The sequence below is a fragment of the Toxorhynchites rutilus genome, chromosome 2, assembly GCF_029784135.1.
Source record: "Toxorhynchites rutilus septentrionalis strain SRP chromosome 2, ASM2978413v1, whole genome shotgun sequence".
Classification (NCBI taxonomy): Eukaryota; Metazoa; Arthropoda; class Insecta; order Diptera; family Culicidae; genus Toxorhynchites; species Toxorhynchites rutilus.
In genome coordinates, this window is record NC_073745.1 from 338,097,468 (window position 1) to 338,110,092 (window position 12,625).

The following is a 12,625-nucleotide window of genomic DNA, read 5'->3' on the forward strand; positions in this document are numbered from 1 at the left end:
CCATTATCCACAGTTGAGTTATTTATAGAACAGCAGCCCGATGTGTCTTGCGGAGCGATGTGTCAGTTGTATGGATGAATCGATCTTATTTCGACTGTGGATCGATCTCTTGATGATCAGTGATGTCAGGAATTACTTGAGCCAATGTTGATTCACCTAATCAATGTGTTGTATTTTGGATTTGGTCACCAACTCTTTTTTTGCAACACGATGTTTTTCTGTGTATGCTTAAAGCTAAAATTATTTATTATCAGCTAGCTGACCCGGCGAACTTCGTCCCACCCACAATTGATATATGATTGAAATCATTTCGAAAACTCAAGTTCCACCGAAATTATTTTTCTGTAACGTTTGCATTAAAAAATTGACAAAAATTGCCGATTTTCCATAGGTTTACCTTCACACGCACTGACGAAACTACCCATGCAGCATCAATCATAGTAACCCATGAGTCAGCTACTCCGTTCAGAAGTGTGCGCGTTCAAAGAACGGTACCCCGCCACGTCGAAAACGGACATCGTGCGGCACTTCGGGGACGCCGGATACGCCCGTTCCGGCATCTAAAACATCTTGGCACTATTGGACAACAATCAGAGCATCGAAAGAAAGTCCGGTTCCGGACTGGCGACGACCCTGAGCGACAAGAAGCTTCAAAGGATGCTGAAGAGGAAGATCGAGGAAGATGTGGATACATCGTTGCATGCGCTTGGCCGGGAAGTCGGTGCTACCGGCCAAACAGTGAAAAAGTACCTGGTGAACATGAACATATATGTCAGGAAGCGGATGTCCCGTCCACTGGTCTCGGAGCTGCAGGCAATAACGCAGCGGCAGCGGCTGAATAAAATTTCGATTTTCCTGGCGAATCGCGACGAGGCGGTGGTGATGGACAATGAGACTTATCTCACCCTGGATGGCAACGATTTTACTTCCCCCACGAAGGAAGTGATCTCCTAAGTGAAGTTTATTTCACACACCAAGTTAGCCAAGAAGGTGCTGCTGTAGCTGACAATCAGCGAGAAGGGGATGTCAAAGCCGCTCTTCTTTAGCTCCGGACTGACCGTGAACGGGTAACTTTATAGTACGAAGTGCCTGCCGAAAGTTGCGTCGTTCATTAAGAAATACCATAAGAGCGAAGAGGTGTTCTGTCCGGATCTGGCGTCGGAGCACTACTCGAAGCGATCATTAGAGGAGATGGAGCAGCTGAATATTGCTAAGGTACCCAAGTCGGCGAATCCGCTCAGCGTCCCTCAGCTGCGTCCCATCGGGAATTTCTTGGCAAACCTGAAGCGTAAGATCTACTCCAATAATTTTGTTGCGAAAACTGAGAAGGAATTGATAAATAAAACGAAGCAGGAACTCAAAAACATGCCTACGATGGTCCGCAATGGCGAATGTTCCGGTTAGCTTCCGGAGGGCCGCTCGCAAGGGCGTATCATTTTTTTGGCAAGTAAGCTAATATAATTAACTTCCATGGGTAATTTATCAAACTCAATCATCTGTCAGCATCAAACCTGATACTGACTGTTAAATCCGTTGCTCCAGTCTTGAGTTAAATCGTGGAGAACGGACACCGAATCATTTTTATTTATATGACAAAAAAAAATTGTTTAAAAAATGACTTTCCCATTTTCGAACATTCCAAATGGTTTTCGAGCTTTTTTTAGCATATAAACCTGACGCAGACTAAGACACATCACACTTGATACTGACTGTCAAATCCATTGCTCTGTTCTTAAGTTAAATCACGAGAAACGGACACCAAATCAATTTTATTTATGTAGATATACAAAATTTGCTAAAAAATGACGACGGCTCGACTGGTTCTTTAGCGAGCGCGGCTGAACTGTTGGGTTAGACGACTTACTCGTCATTTTTTAGTAGAGTCCGGCTTCTGGAATAGGAAATCAAACGAGACGAGCGCTCGACTTCTCGTCTCGTCTGCTAGACTAGGGTCCTATGTTTCATCAATACAGAAATCGTTAAACTATCCATTATAATGTACACCAGTGGTCAGATATTGAATTCGAATCATACGTATTATGATTCTGACTCGGTGGTTGTAATAATTCGATTTAAAAATCGTTTTTCGACGACAATACTACATGTAGTATCTCCAAGCATTCGGGTCTACTTTCAGCTTATGTTTGTCTTTGAGTTTCTGCTTAGCTTGCGTCTTACGCGATCTTCACCTGCGCCATAGCATATTCCAGACAACGAGGGGTCGGGCAGCAATTTTTTTTTGGTTAACCCAGCACCGAACCGACTTTTCATTGGATTGGTGTACCCCACGATCGGTTTACTCAATTATGTGACTCGATCAGCCAGCTGCAAGACTTCGTCCAAACCAGACTCAGTTTGGAGTTAAAGTTTCATCGCGGCGGACGCTTTTTACACGGCGCTATTCAATCGTAGTGTTGGTTGCCTAGGTTTCATTCGTAGCATATTTGTTTTTTTTCGATGCCGTTCGAACTTTTCTCATGCATTCGCTTTTTTCTGTTCTTTATCTTCTGCTTGCGTTTGTATGCGGATCTTAAAATGCTTGAGTGAGCTTTATTCTGCACCCCAACGAACGAGAAGATTTTTTTTACGATCCCAACTGTGTGTAGTGGTGAAGTAGTGATCGAGTGAGGTGAATGCCGTTCTATTTGAAGCAGATTCCCTACTGATCGGACAGCAGGAAACCGGACTTTATCAAAAATTCACTCCGAATCGTTCGGATGGGGGCAGAGACAGAGAGACTTGTTCAACCTTGGCGGGGGTTGGCTGGCGGAAAATATCATGCATGCATGCAAAAAATAAAGTGTTGTGGCTTCGCAAAAGTGTGCTCGTAACGGTGATCATGTTGTGTATATGAAGAGAATGAAAAACTAAAAAAAATAACATAGGGCAGGGGTGGAAAAAAGTCTCACTCGCAAGTCAGAGGCTAGCTGAAGAAACCATCGGAATGGATATGGGGGAAAACCAGTACAAACGAGCGAAGAATGGAGAATAAACACATATTTTGCGTGTGAAATTTACAACTCGAAAGTAGTACGGGCCGTTTTCAGGTGGCTGGTGAATACTAAATTTGTCGACTTGAACATACCGTTTGAGATGCTTATGATTATGGTTGTTGGAATATTGGCTCAGACAGTGGTAAATTTGAATGCAACGCAGCGAAGCAAGTGACGAACCCTTCTGTGTGCGCGATGATGATGATGATGCGCAAGTGTGGATTGTGATGTTTATAGGTCTAGGTAACAGTTGAAAGGTTTCAAACGTTCAAAAGTTCGGTGAAGACATTGAAGAGGGGAAATATTGCTATAAAAAAAAAGCACCATTATAGGAAGGTCAGATGACCCTCGGATTTATATGGCGGTCGGGAAATGAAAAGACTCCGTGCCGTATTCGGTTGAATAGGCACAATATTCGTGCTACGCTTGTATGTTGAAATTGTATTGTGTTATGTCGATCCCTATGCTCATTGAAATGGGGATTTCTATGCACTGTGACATCATTAGGGAAATTGATTAAAATCCTTCTTAACTAGTGCAATTGAGCATTGTATGGTCAACAAGAACACTTTGAGTCACGAAACTAAGTACTTACATTTGTTCGTGAATATATCAATTTTGGCAAATACCGAACCTGGAACACACCAGAAAAAAAAACGAGACCCTTTTGTGCATTCATTGATGCCACCAATAATGATTTCTGTTATTACAGGTCGGACTCGATTATATACAGACTCGATTATATGTGATTCGATTATACAGCGCGGACTCGATTATATACATATATGGTCAAAGGTACAAATCAAGTTTTAGTATCAAAATACAGATAATTTATTGTTCTTTCAGAAAAACAATATTCAAAAAAATATTTCTTTGGACTTTGAAAATATGTACGTTATATCGAAGTAAAATGTACGTTATATCGAGTGACGATATATCGAGGGTACGTTATAACGAGGGTACGTTATATCGAAGTTTCCCTGTATATAATCGAATCATGTATATAATCGAGTCAAAAAATAACATTTTTTTATTCGTTTTTTTACATGTATTTTTTGTTTTTTGAATATATAAGAGGAATTTGATTTTTGATTCATCCCCTTAATGTTAGAAACCACTTTTCTCACATGTAAAAAAATAATTTATCCAGATTCTCTCAGGAGGTGATTGACGAAAAAACCCTTCTACGCATATGTTCGAATTTCAACAATAACAGAGTTATAGAACTTTTTTTGTTTCAGACTCTGTTGCCTCAAACTGGGTCTACAATAAAAATTACGCTACGGAAGACGATTCTGTTGCTTTCATTTGAAAGATGAGAAAATTTAGTACATGATATAGTAGTGGAACATCTAAAGTAGTTTATTTTAATAACATTTTGGAAGTCAAATACTTAAAAGTTAATAATTTTTAATGTGCTATCATTAATTTCATTCTAAAAAATTATGTTCAACTAGATTGTTTCTATCAATCAACTTAAAGTTCTCAAACCACTGTACAATTTGTTCTTTGACACCCAACTTCTATCTTTCTTATTTTGGCTACAATATCGATATAAACAATTCCTGGTGAAAATTCAAGCAAAATCTTCACAAATTACGAAATTTTATTTTAATGTTGAAAGGTTACATTTCTCCTTGAAATAAGTCTTATTTGAAATTTAATAAAAAATATTTTTTTCCAAACTGTATACACCAAGGTTTTTTTTACGCGGTTTTTTCGCGAGGTTTTTTTACGAGGTTTTTTTACGCGGATTTCCCAACTAACGCGGATTTTCCTATTAACGCGGTTTTTTTACTCGGATTTTCCGATTGATGCGGTTTTTACGCGGATTTTCGAATTAACGCCTTTTTTTTACGCGGATTTTCCAATTAACGCGGTTTTTTACGCGGATTTTCGAATTAGTTTTTACGCGGTTTTTTCTACGAGGTACGTATCCCCCGCGTAAAAAAACCTAGGTGTACAATCGAGTCCAAAATTGTATATAATCGACTGTATATAATCGAGTCCGACCTGTATACAATTTGGACTCGATCACCGTTCTGAATCATAAATCGGACACTTTGTTCTAATATCTTGAAATGTTTCATACACTGATGATATATCTATAAAATTAATATCACACTTGCTTCTCTAGAGTAATTCCTTGGTTTCCCTATCACTTCATTTGAGAATTACATTTGAATTATTACATATTAGGAAAAAATTCAACAGCACTATTCATTATCGTTTGTGTTTGACGTTTGATTAGCGTGAGGACGTAGAATTTACCCGTTCATAAACATTCAAATTTGTCCCGTGTTCTCATCATCGTTAACAGTTCACTGTGATTGCTTGATAAGTGTTTCGCAGTTGACTATAAAATATAATCAGGTGTAATGTAATTTTCGTCCAAAAAATTACAAAACAAAGTGTCCGAAATTTGAATTTAATCCGTCCGAAGTTTGATTTATATTCGCTTCATTTGAAAAGCATTTTATTCGATGATTTTCTTATGTTTTCAATCGAATAGGTACCAAAGTAGAAAGCTTAAAAGCATATTGAACTAATTCATTAAAAATATGAACCAAATAATACCTATGCATAAAGTTTAGATCTGTTTTTTGCATCATATGCCTTAAGCGTCCGAAATATGATTCGGAACGGTATATTTATTTTATTTATTTATTTATTTATTTACTATGACTCTACAACCCATTGAGATTAGATCTGATTCACTACTCTTCTCCAATAAACCCGGTCCATGGCTGCAGTTCTCCAACTCCCGGCTGCACCGATTCTTGCCAAGTCCTGCTCCACCTGATCCAACCACCTCGCTCGCTGGGCTCCTCTCCTTCTTGTTCCTACCGGATTCGATGCGAACACCATCTTTGCAGGGCTGCCGTCCGGCAATCTTGCAACATGCCCTGCCCATCGCACTCGTCCAGCCTTGGCGACTTTCTGGATGCTGGGTTCGCCGTAGAGTTGCGCCAGTTCGTGGTTCATTCTCCTTCTCCATACTCCGCTTTCCTGTACACCACCGTATATTGTTCTGAGCACTCGGCGTTCGAAAACTCCAAGCGCTTGTGAGTCCTCTTCAAGCATCGTCCATGCTTCGTGCCCATAGAGAACAACCGGTCGAATTAGGGATTTGTACATCGTACACTTCGTACGGGGTCGGAGCTTGTTGGACCTCAAGGATTTGCGGAGCCCATAGTAGGCACGACTTCCATTGACAATGCGTCTTCGAATTTCACGGCTGTTGTTGTTGTCAGTTGTTATCAACGAGCCAAGGTAGACAAATTGCTCTACCACCTCGAGCTCGTCGCCGTAGATCACAACACTACTACCAAGAAGAACTCTGTTGCGATCATTTCCTCCAGCTAGCGTGTATTTAGTCTTAGACGCATTGATCCCAAGCCCAATCAGTCCTGCTTCGTGTTTTAGTCGGGTATACAAGTCGGCTACCGTCGCATGTGTTCTTCCGATTATGTCCACGTCGTCGGCGAAGCAGATAAACTGACTAGACTTGTTGAAAATCGTGCCCCGCATGTTGAAGCCCGCTCTCCGCATAACACCTTCCAGCGCAACGTTGAAGAGCAGACAGGAGAGTCCATCGCCTTGTCGAAGTCCCCTGTGAGTCTCAAATGATTCCGACTGCTCACCTGAGATCCGCACACTGCACCGCACACCGTTCATCGTTGCCTGAATCAGTCTTGTCGACGGTCGATTGTATCATATGCGGCCTTGAAGTCGACGAAGATGTGGTGTGTAGGGACCCGGTATATACAGTTTGGAAAAAAAATTTTTTTTTTTATATTTCAAATATGGCTTATTTCAAGAAGAAATGTAATCTTTCAACGTTAAGGTGAAGTTTTAGTGGCTATTACATGTACAGCGGGGTAAAAATCTTGATTTTTAAAGATTTTGCTTGAATTTTCACCAGGAATTGTTTATATCGATATTGCAGCCAAATTAAGAGAGATAGAAGTTGAGCGTTAAAGAACAAATTGTAAAGCGGTTAAAGAACTTCAATTTAATTGATAAACAGTCTAGTTCAATACAAATTTTTTAGGATAAAATTATAAATAACACATTAAACATTATTAACTTTTAAGTTTTTCACTTCCAAAATGTTATTAAAATCCACTAACTTAGTTGTTCCACTATTATATCCTGTACTGAATTTTCTCATCTTTCAAATGTAAGCATCAGAATCGTCTTCCGTAGCGTAATTTTTAATGTAAACCTAGTTTGAAGCAACAGAGTTCGAAAAAAAAGTTCTATAAGTCTGTCATTGATGAAATTTGAACATATGCATAGGAAGATTTTTTTTCATCAAATATGATCGTCAATCACCTCCTGAGAGAATCTGGATAAATTAATTTTTTTCATATGAAAAAGGTGTTTTCTGTCTTTAAGGGGATGAATCAAAATCAAAAACTACTAATATAAAATTCGCAACAACAAAAATAACCATAATGTAATAATAAAGTCACGGAGGAGCTGATGGAGGATAAAGTAAGTGACGTTATGTATTTGATTCAAAACACGATCAAATATTACTGTACCATATTTTGCGGCTGAACCATACAAACAAACAAAACGGTAGTTGTAGATTACGTTGCGCAACAATGGCACATATAAATTTTTGTCGCTTCTTTCGAACTTTACTTCTCGGGCTGAGAAAGCATTGTAATAGTTATTCTCCGCAACAACCGTTAATCAGGCGAACAAAGCATCGTAGCAACAGAAAATACAATTTTCCGGATACCCCGTTTCTTCCTGGTTGGTTTGTTGTCAGTGCAACCAAGTGTTATTTTCCTCTCAAGTTTTAGGAAAGATTGTCCCTATGGCAGCCGTTTTGCGCATTAAATTCATTTGGAAACAACGCTGCAGGGATTGCGAATGCATAACATTATGGGATTTGTATTGAAATAAAAGAAACACAAGAGCGCTAAAAAGCATTAAAAATGAAATGCGGAAAATCAGATTCAGTTTCGTTACTCCTACTCCTTCGGGGATCGTCCACCCGCCGGCTCAAGCTATGCATTGAGTTCACGATTTATTTGCTGCTAATCCAAATTCCTGAGTTCTGGCGCAATCGACAACGTGACAACCAAGAAGCGATGTGACCAATATTTGCTTTCTCTTTAGCGGCATGCCATTAAGCGGTAACTTTTTTTTTACGATTTATGTTACTGTGTTTGCTCGGCTCCACATTCTGATCCACTTGAATTCGGGGTGTGTTTGTGTTGAGAAGAAGAAGTGGACTGTTGTCACTATCCGAGATGAGTTCCGTTTCAGCTCGTCAGTCGGTGCTCGTCTGTAAACCCCCATTGAGAACTGTACACTGTTGGTTGGGTTTGGCTGGCCAGTGGCTCGATTCAACCTTAGCGTTAACACCATTTTCAAGCACGACGACCACACGGGAGAACGAAAGAGAAAAGCTTGAAAGCGCCTCGGCAGCAGCTAGAGGCGGCAAATTTACAGGCGCTCGCTCATGTGCGCCTGGTATTTTAAAGCTCCTAGTGCGCTCACAAGGTATTCGCTAAGTTCAAATACTGGCTTGCTTGCTGGTTGGCTGGCTGGTTGGTTTATAATGTCAACATGATTCAGCACCGGGTTGTGAAGCGAACGAAAGGGAAAGTAGCACTCCGATCGTAACACTATTTATAGTCGGACTCGGGTTCGTCGCTTGTGATCATCTCCGCGTGCGCTCAGAGGAAAAACAGAAACAGAAATTAGAGTCGATCAGCATAACGTTTTATTGCCTTCCATCATCAGGAGAGAAGATTTTTTATGCGATCATGTGATGGTATGCTAGCAATATAAATGGTTCGGATATGCTCTGAAAATTTGACAATGAGGGTTGCGTGGAAAAGGGGCCAAACACTTTACACGAATTTCATGAAATCTAGCCTGAATGTTAGCGCGAACCTTATGGATGACCCTGATAGTCACATCCACATCATTTCTGTAAGCTATTTATTGTTTACAAACGATTCGAAGACAATAGTTATGCATCTGATGCTTCATGTCAAGTTCCAAGTTTGTGCTTCATACCTAAAATAAATCTAGAGAACAAGGTTACATTTTCGAATCGCACTTTAAGGCGGTATTTGCAGGGATACCATCTGGTCGGAGTTGCAAATCAGGACGCCTATCACAGCTACGATTATGACCGAATTATTATCATTGTTTTGAGATACAAATAAATGAAAACACGTTGTATGTGATTAACACTTCCAGAGACCAAAATACTTAAATCTATTTTTTTTCTGTATTATAGTGACTTTAAACACTTTTAGTTGATTCGTCACTTTACTTCAATTTTTGGAAGAATGATGGGGTGAGAAATGAACTCGTAAGAGGTATGGATGTTACCACTACGCCAGATCGCCTCCACTCTTAAGAGCGTATTCTAGTGTAGAGACACGAATTTCGGACATTTTTTCTAGCTTCGAAAAAATGAAACAAAGAATAATTTTACTAACAATTATATCATTGTTTGTTTATCTATCTTTTAACAATAAAACGAAAATTGAGCGGAAGAAAATATTCATAATTAGAATAGTTACAAGCTAATGAAGTGAGTGAGTGAGTTCAAAAAAAGATTGCCCATCTGGTTATCTGAAACAAAAAATCGAATAGATTCTGAATCAGTAAAGAAGCCGCTAGCGCATCAACCTCGGACAAATCAAAAACAAAAACAAATTAACAAAATGGCGGCCGTTTGAAGAAAAAGATGTAATATAAATGTTTTGTTCACGTTTCCTATTTTTTTAAAGCAAAACTCAAAAAAATATAATTTTTGGTTCATGCGATAAACAGATGAATACAGATTGTATTCATAAAAAATTTTACGTAAATCGGTTCAGTAGAACTCGAGATATCGTGTTCGAAAAAACAAGTTTTGAGAAAAACGCGTTTTTGTATCAAGGCCATATTAGATTAGAGTCGGATCACTAGAATGGCCATAACTCGATAAACAATGGGATTTTCGGAAATTCATTTCTAGGGTATATTCTGGAATGCCTCAACATAAGAAATATGGAGGAAAAATAATGTTTTTTTTTTCATTTCTAGACTAGAATACTTCCATGAATCTATTTGTTTAACGTATTTCTTGGACGATCCATCCGTTGAAAATAATCCGGAAGTGATAGCTTTTGTTCTGTACGAGAATAGGAGATTTATGGGGTGTTTTTGAGTCATCGAACATCATGCGCAATGGTGCCGGTGACAATTAATGGATTCGATGCTTGTGCTTTTTCAGATCAGATTCACCTGTAATGGTTCATTGTGGATTCAAAAGTTCTGTTTCAACAAAATGACAAAATGAACATATCGCTATTGACCACCAACACTTATAAATCACATGTGCAGTACTAATTCGTCGGTAAAATGATACTTACGTTTAGACATTTTAAAATTTTAGTCATCAACAAAAAGTTACAAGAGGGTTATGGCCGAGAAACAACAGCACATGACGTAGGATTACTTTAAGCTATGATTGCAAATTAATTCTGGATATGTTTGAAAAATGCCATTATTTAACTCTTGGATAATAATTTGATGACTGAAAGCAACACAGATTGCTTGTGCCAATTGACCAATCATACCGCGGGACTTTCGTGTAGATAATGCTTGACATTTTGCAATTGTTCGATGGTCAATTTCAGAAAATATAAAATTTTGTTCAACGTATTATATTATTAGGGAATAACTAAATCGATTGATGCAAATACCTCGAAAATCCTTAAGTAAATGATTGAGCAATGAGTACTTGAAATTAGACAATTTTCGCGATGCGGTAAATTTTTCTTTTTTCACTTTGTATCCCAATATATTCCCGATAGACGTAATCCTACATCAAAAAAGTTTTACTCAAAAACAAAATGCAAAAAAAAAAATTAATTAATTATGATCAGAGTTTGGCAATTTCAAACAAGAAGATGAAAATGATAAATGCTTCATATTTTCTCATTAGCCAGAATCTTCTTCGATTACGAGTATTCTCTACTCAAACTGAAACACTGATTTTTCTATTTCGTTCTTTTCTGCTGTCATTTCCTTTGAATTTCAAAGCAAATACTTCTCTTGAAGGTTGAACCTGCTCGAATTCATTATCCGTCGAATGGGCTATATGTCAATTTCAGTTTCACATGTTAAAGAACCATCGTTGCTTCCAATTGAATGTTTCATTCGGTTTCATTTCTCTAAACTGGATTTTCCCGGACTGTTTTTACAAAAAAAAAAAATAATTCATAGAGGCATATGAGGACATATTAGTCTTACAACCAGCGCCAGCAACTGATTATGCTTGGTGGCATACTGCACATCCTTCCACATCGTCATATTCATCTTTCAGCGAAAAAATCAAACACAATTTTCATTCAGATATTAGACACTTTCATCTTCATTTGTCGATTCGCTTCATTGTGAAGGATGAATCAAATGAACGTGGAATGGAACAACACTGTTCAGAGGTGAAGTGATATTTTTTCTATCGAGCGTGAAAAGAGAGTAGCATTATTTTTAGCCTGAGGCTGTGTCAACTGAAGTGAAATTGTAAGGCCCTGATTATTCATCAACATAATTGAATTTCTTATCAAAATCAGGACAAACGCTAGAACATGAAAAATAAATCAGGACGCCCCAAAAGCATCTCAAAATCAGGACATGTCCTGCTAAATTAGGACAGATGGTAACCCTCGGTATTTGGAAAAGATAGAAATATTGACCACGTTAACTAGTTTTTGTGTACATACGAATGGATTCGTACATGATACAAAATTGCTTCAAAACGTATACAAGTAGAGGCAATATAAGTGTATTGTCTACGAATTAGAAACTACTACGAATTGAAAACTGTTCAGAAACGTCTCAACGGCTTTCTTAAGAGTGATGGTTTATGTGTATTGTTTAATGATAACAATTTGATCAAACTACAGACTTGATCGAACTGAACATTTGCAATAAAATTAGTATACGGCTTTTTGCTACCAGATTCTGCCTTTCGTCGCAGTTGTGTGCCTCTTAAAAAACGTACGTAATTCAATTTTTTTTTGCGAACGAGTCGTTCGACTCCGTTTTTGTTACTTTACTCCTTTGGTTGAAAATGACTTTTTCTTGGTTGTTTCTTGACTGTAAACTGGTCGTTCAAATCGTGCGATTCGAACCTTCTAGACTACTTTTTGTGGAACTACGTGATGGGTCTCGTCTATACACATAGCAACTAGCAACGATTCACGCGTTGGAAGACAATGTTACACTGGTAAGGGATGCGATACCAGCCGGAATGCTGGGAAAAGTGATACAAAATTGGACTTTTCGCATGGATTACATTGCGTGTAATTGCGACCAGCATTTGTATGAAATTATCATTGAAAAATGAATGGCAGATACCATTTTATAACCTCAAGTAAAACATTCGTACAAGATTAGAATTTTCTGTGTGTTTGTTTCTAAAATGAAAAACGAAACTTTTGAAAAATCGTCCGTTATACTTCATGTTGATAAACGACATCCAGCTTTCTGTACAACATCCTTGCTGTCCCATGAAGTTTTTGAAATTTAAATTTATCGTAGACTTAGCTATAGAGCGCGGTGTAATTTGCAAAGTTCTACAACGAATTTCTTAGTTAATG

At 38.4% G+C, this 12,625-nt stretch overlaps 1 protein-coding gene across 8 annotated transcripts in view; it reads left to right on the top strand.

Moving 5' to 3' along the window:
- Nucleotides 1-2,295: 2,295 nt before the first annotated feature.
- The window catches only part of LOC129769707 (LHFPL tetraspan subfamily member 3 protein), a 51,397-nt gene continuing 41,067 nt past the window's right edge, over nucleotides 2,296-12,625 (top strand). The window contains exon 1 of one of the 8 annotated variants that reach the window (XM_055772123.1): nucleotides 2,296-2,413. The gene's annotated coding sequence lies outside the window, so the exon portion shown is untranslated. Of the gene's footprint in view, nucleotides 2,427-2,664; nucleotides 2,834-2,862; nucleotides 3,055-3,110; nucleotides 3,136-3,214; nucleotides 3,237-7,469; nucleotides 7,494-12,625 lie in introns of those variants that run through there. The other 7 variants (XM_055772125.1, XM_055772131.1, XM_055772129.1 and 4 more) reach the window with 7 other exon arrangements.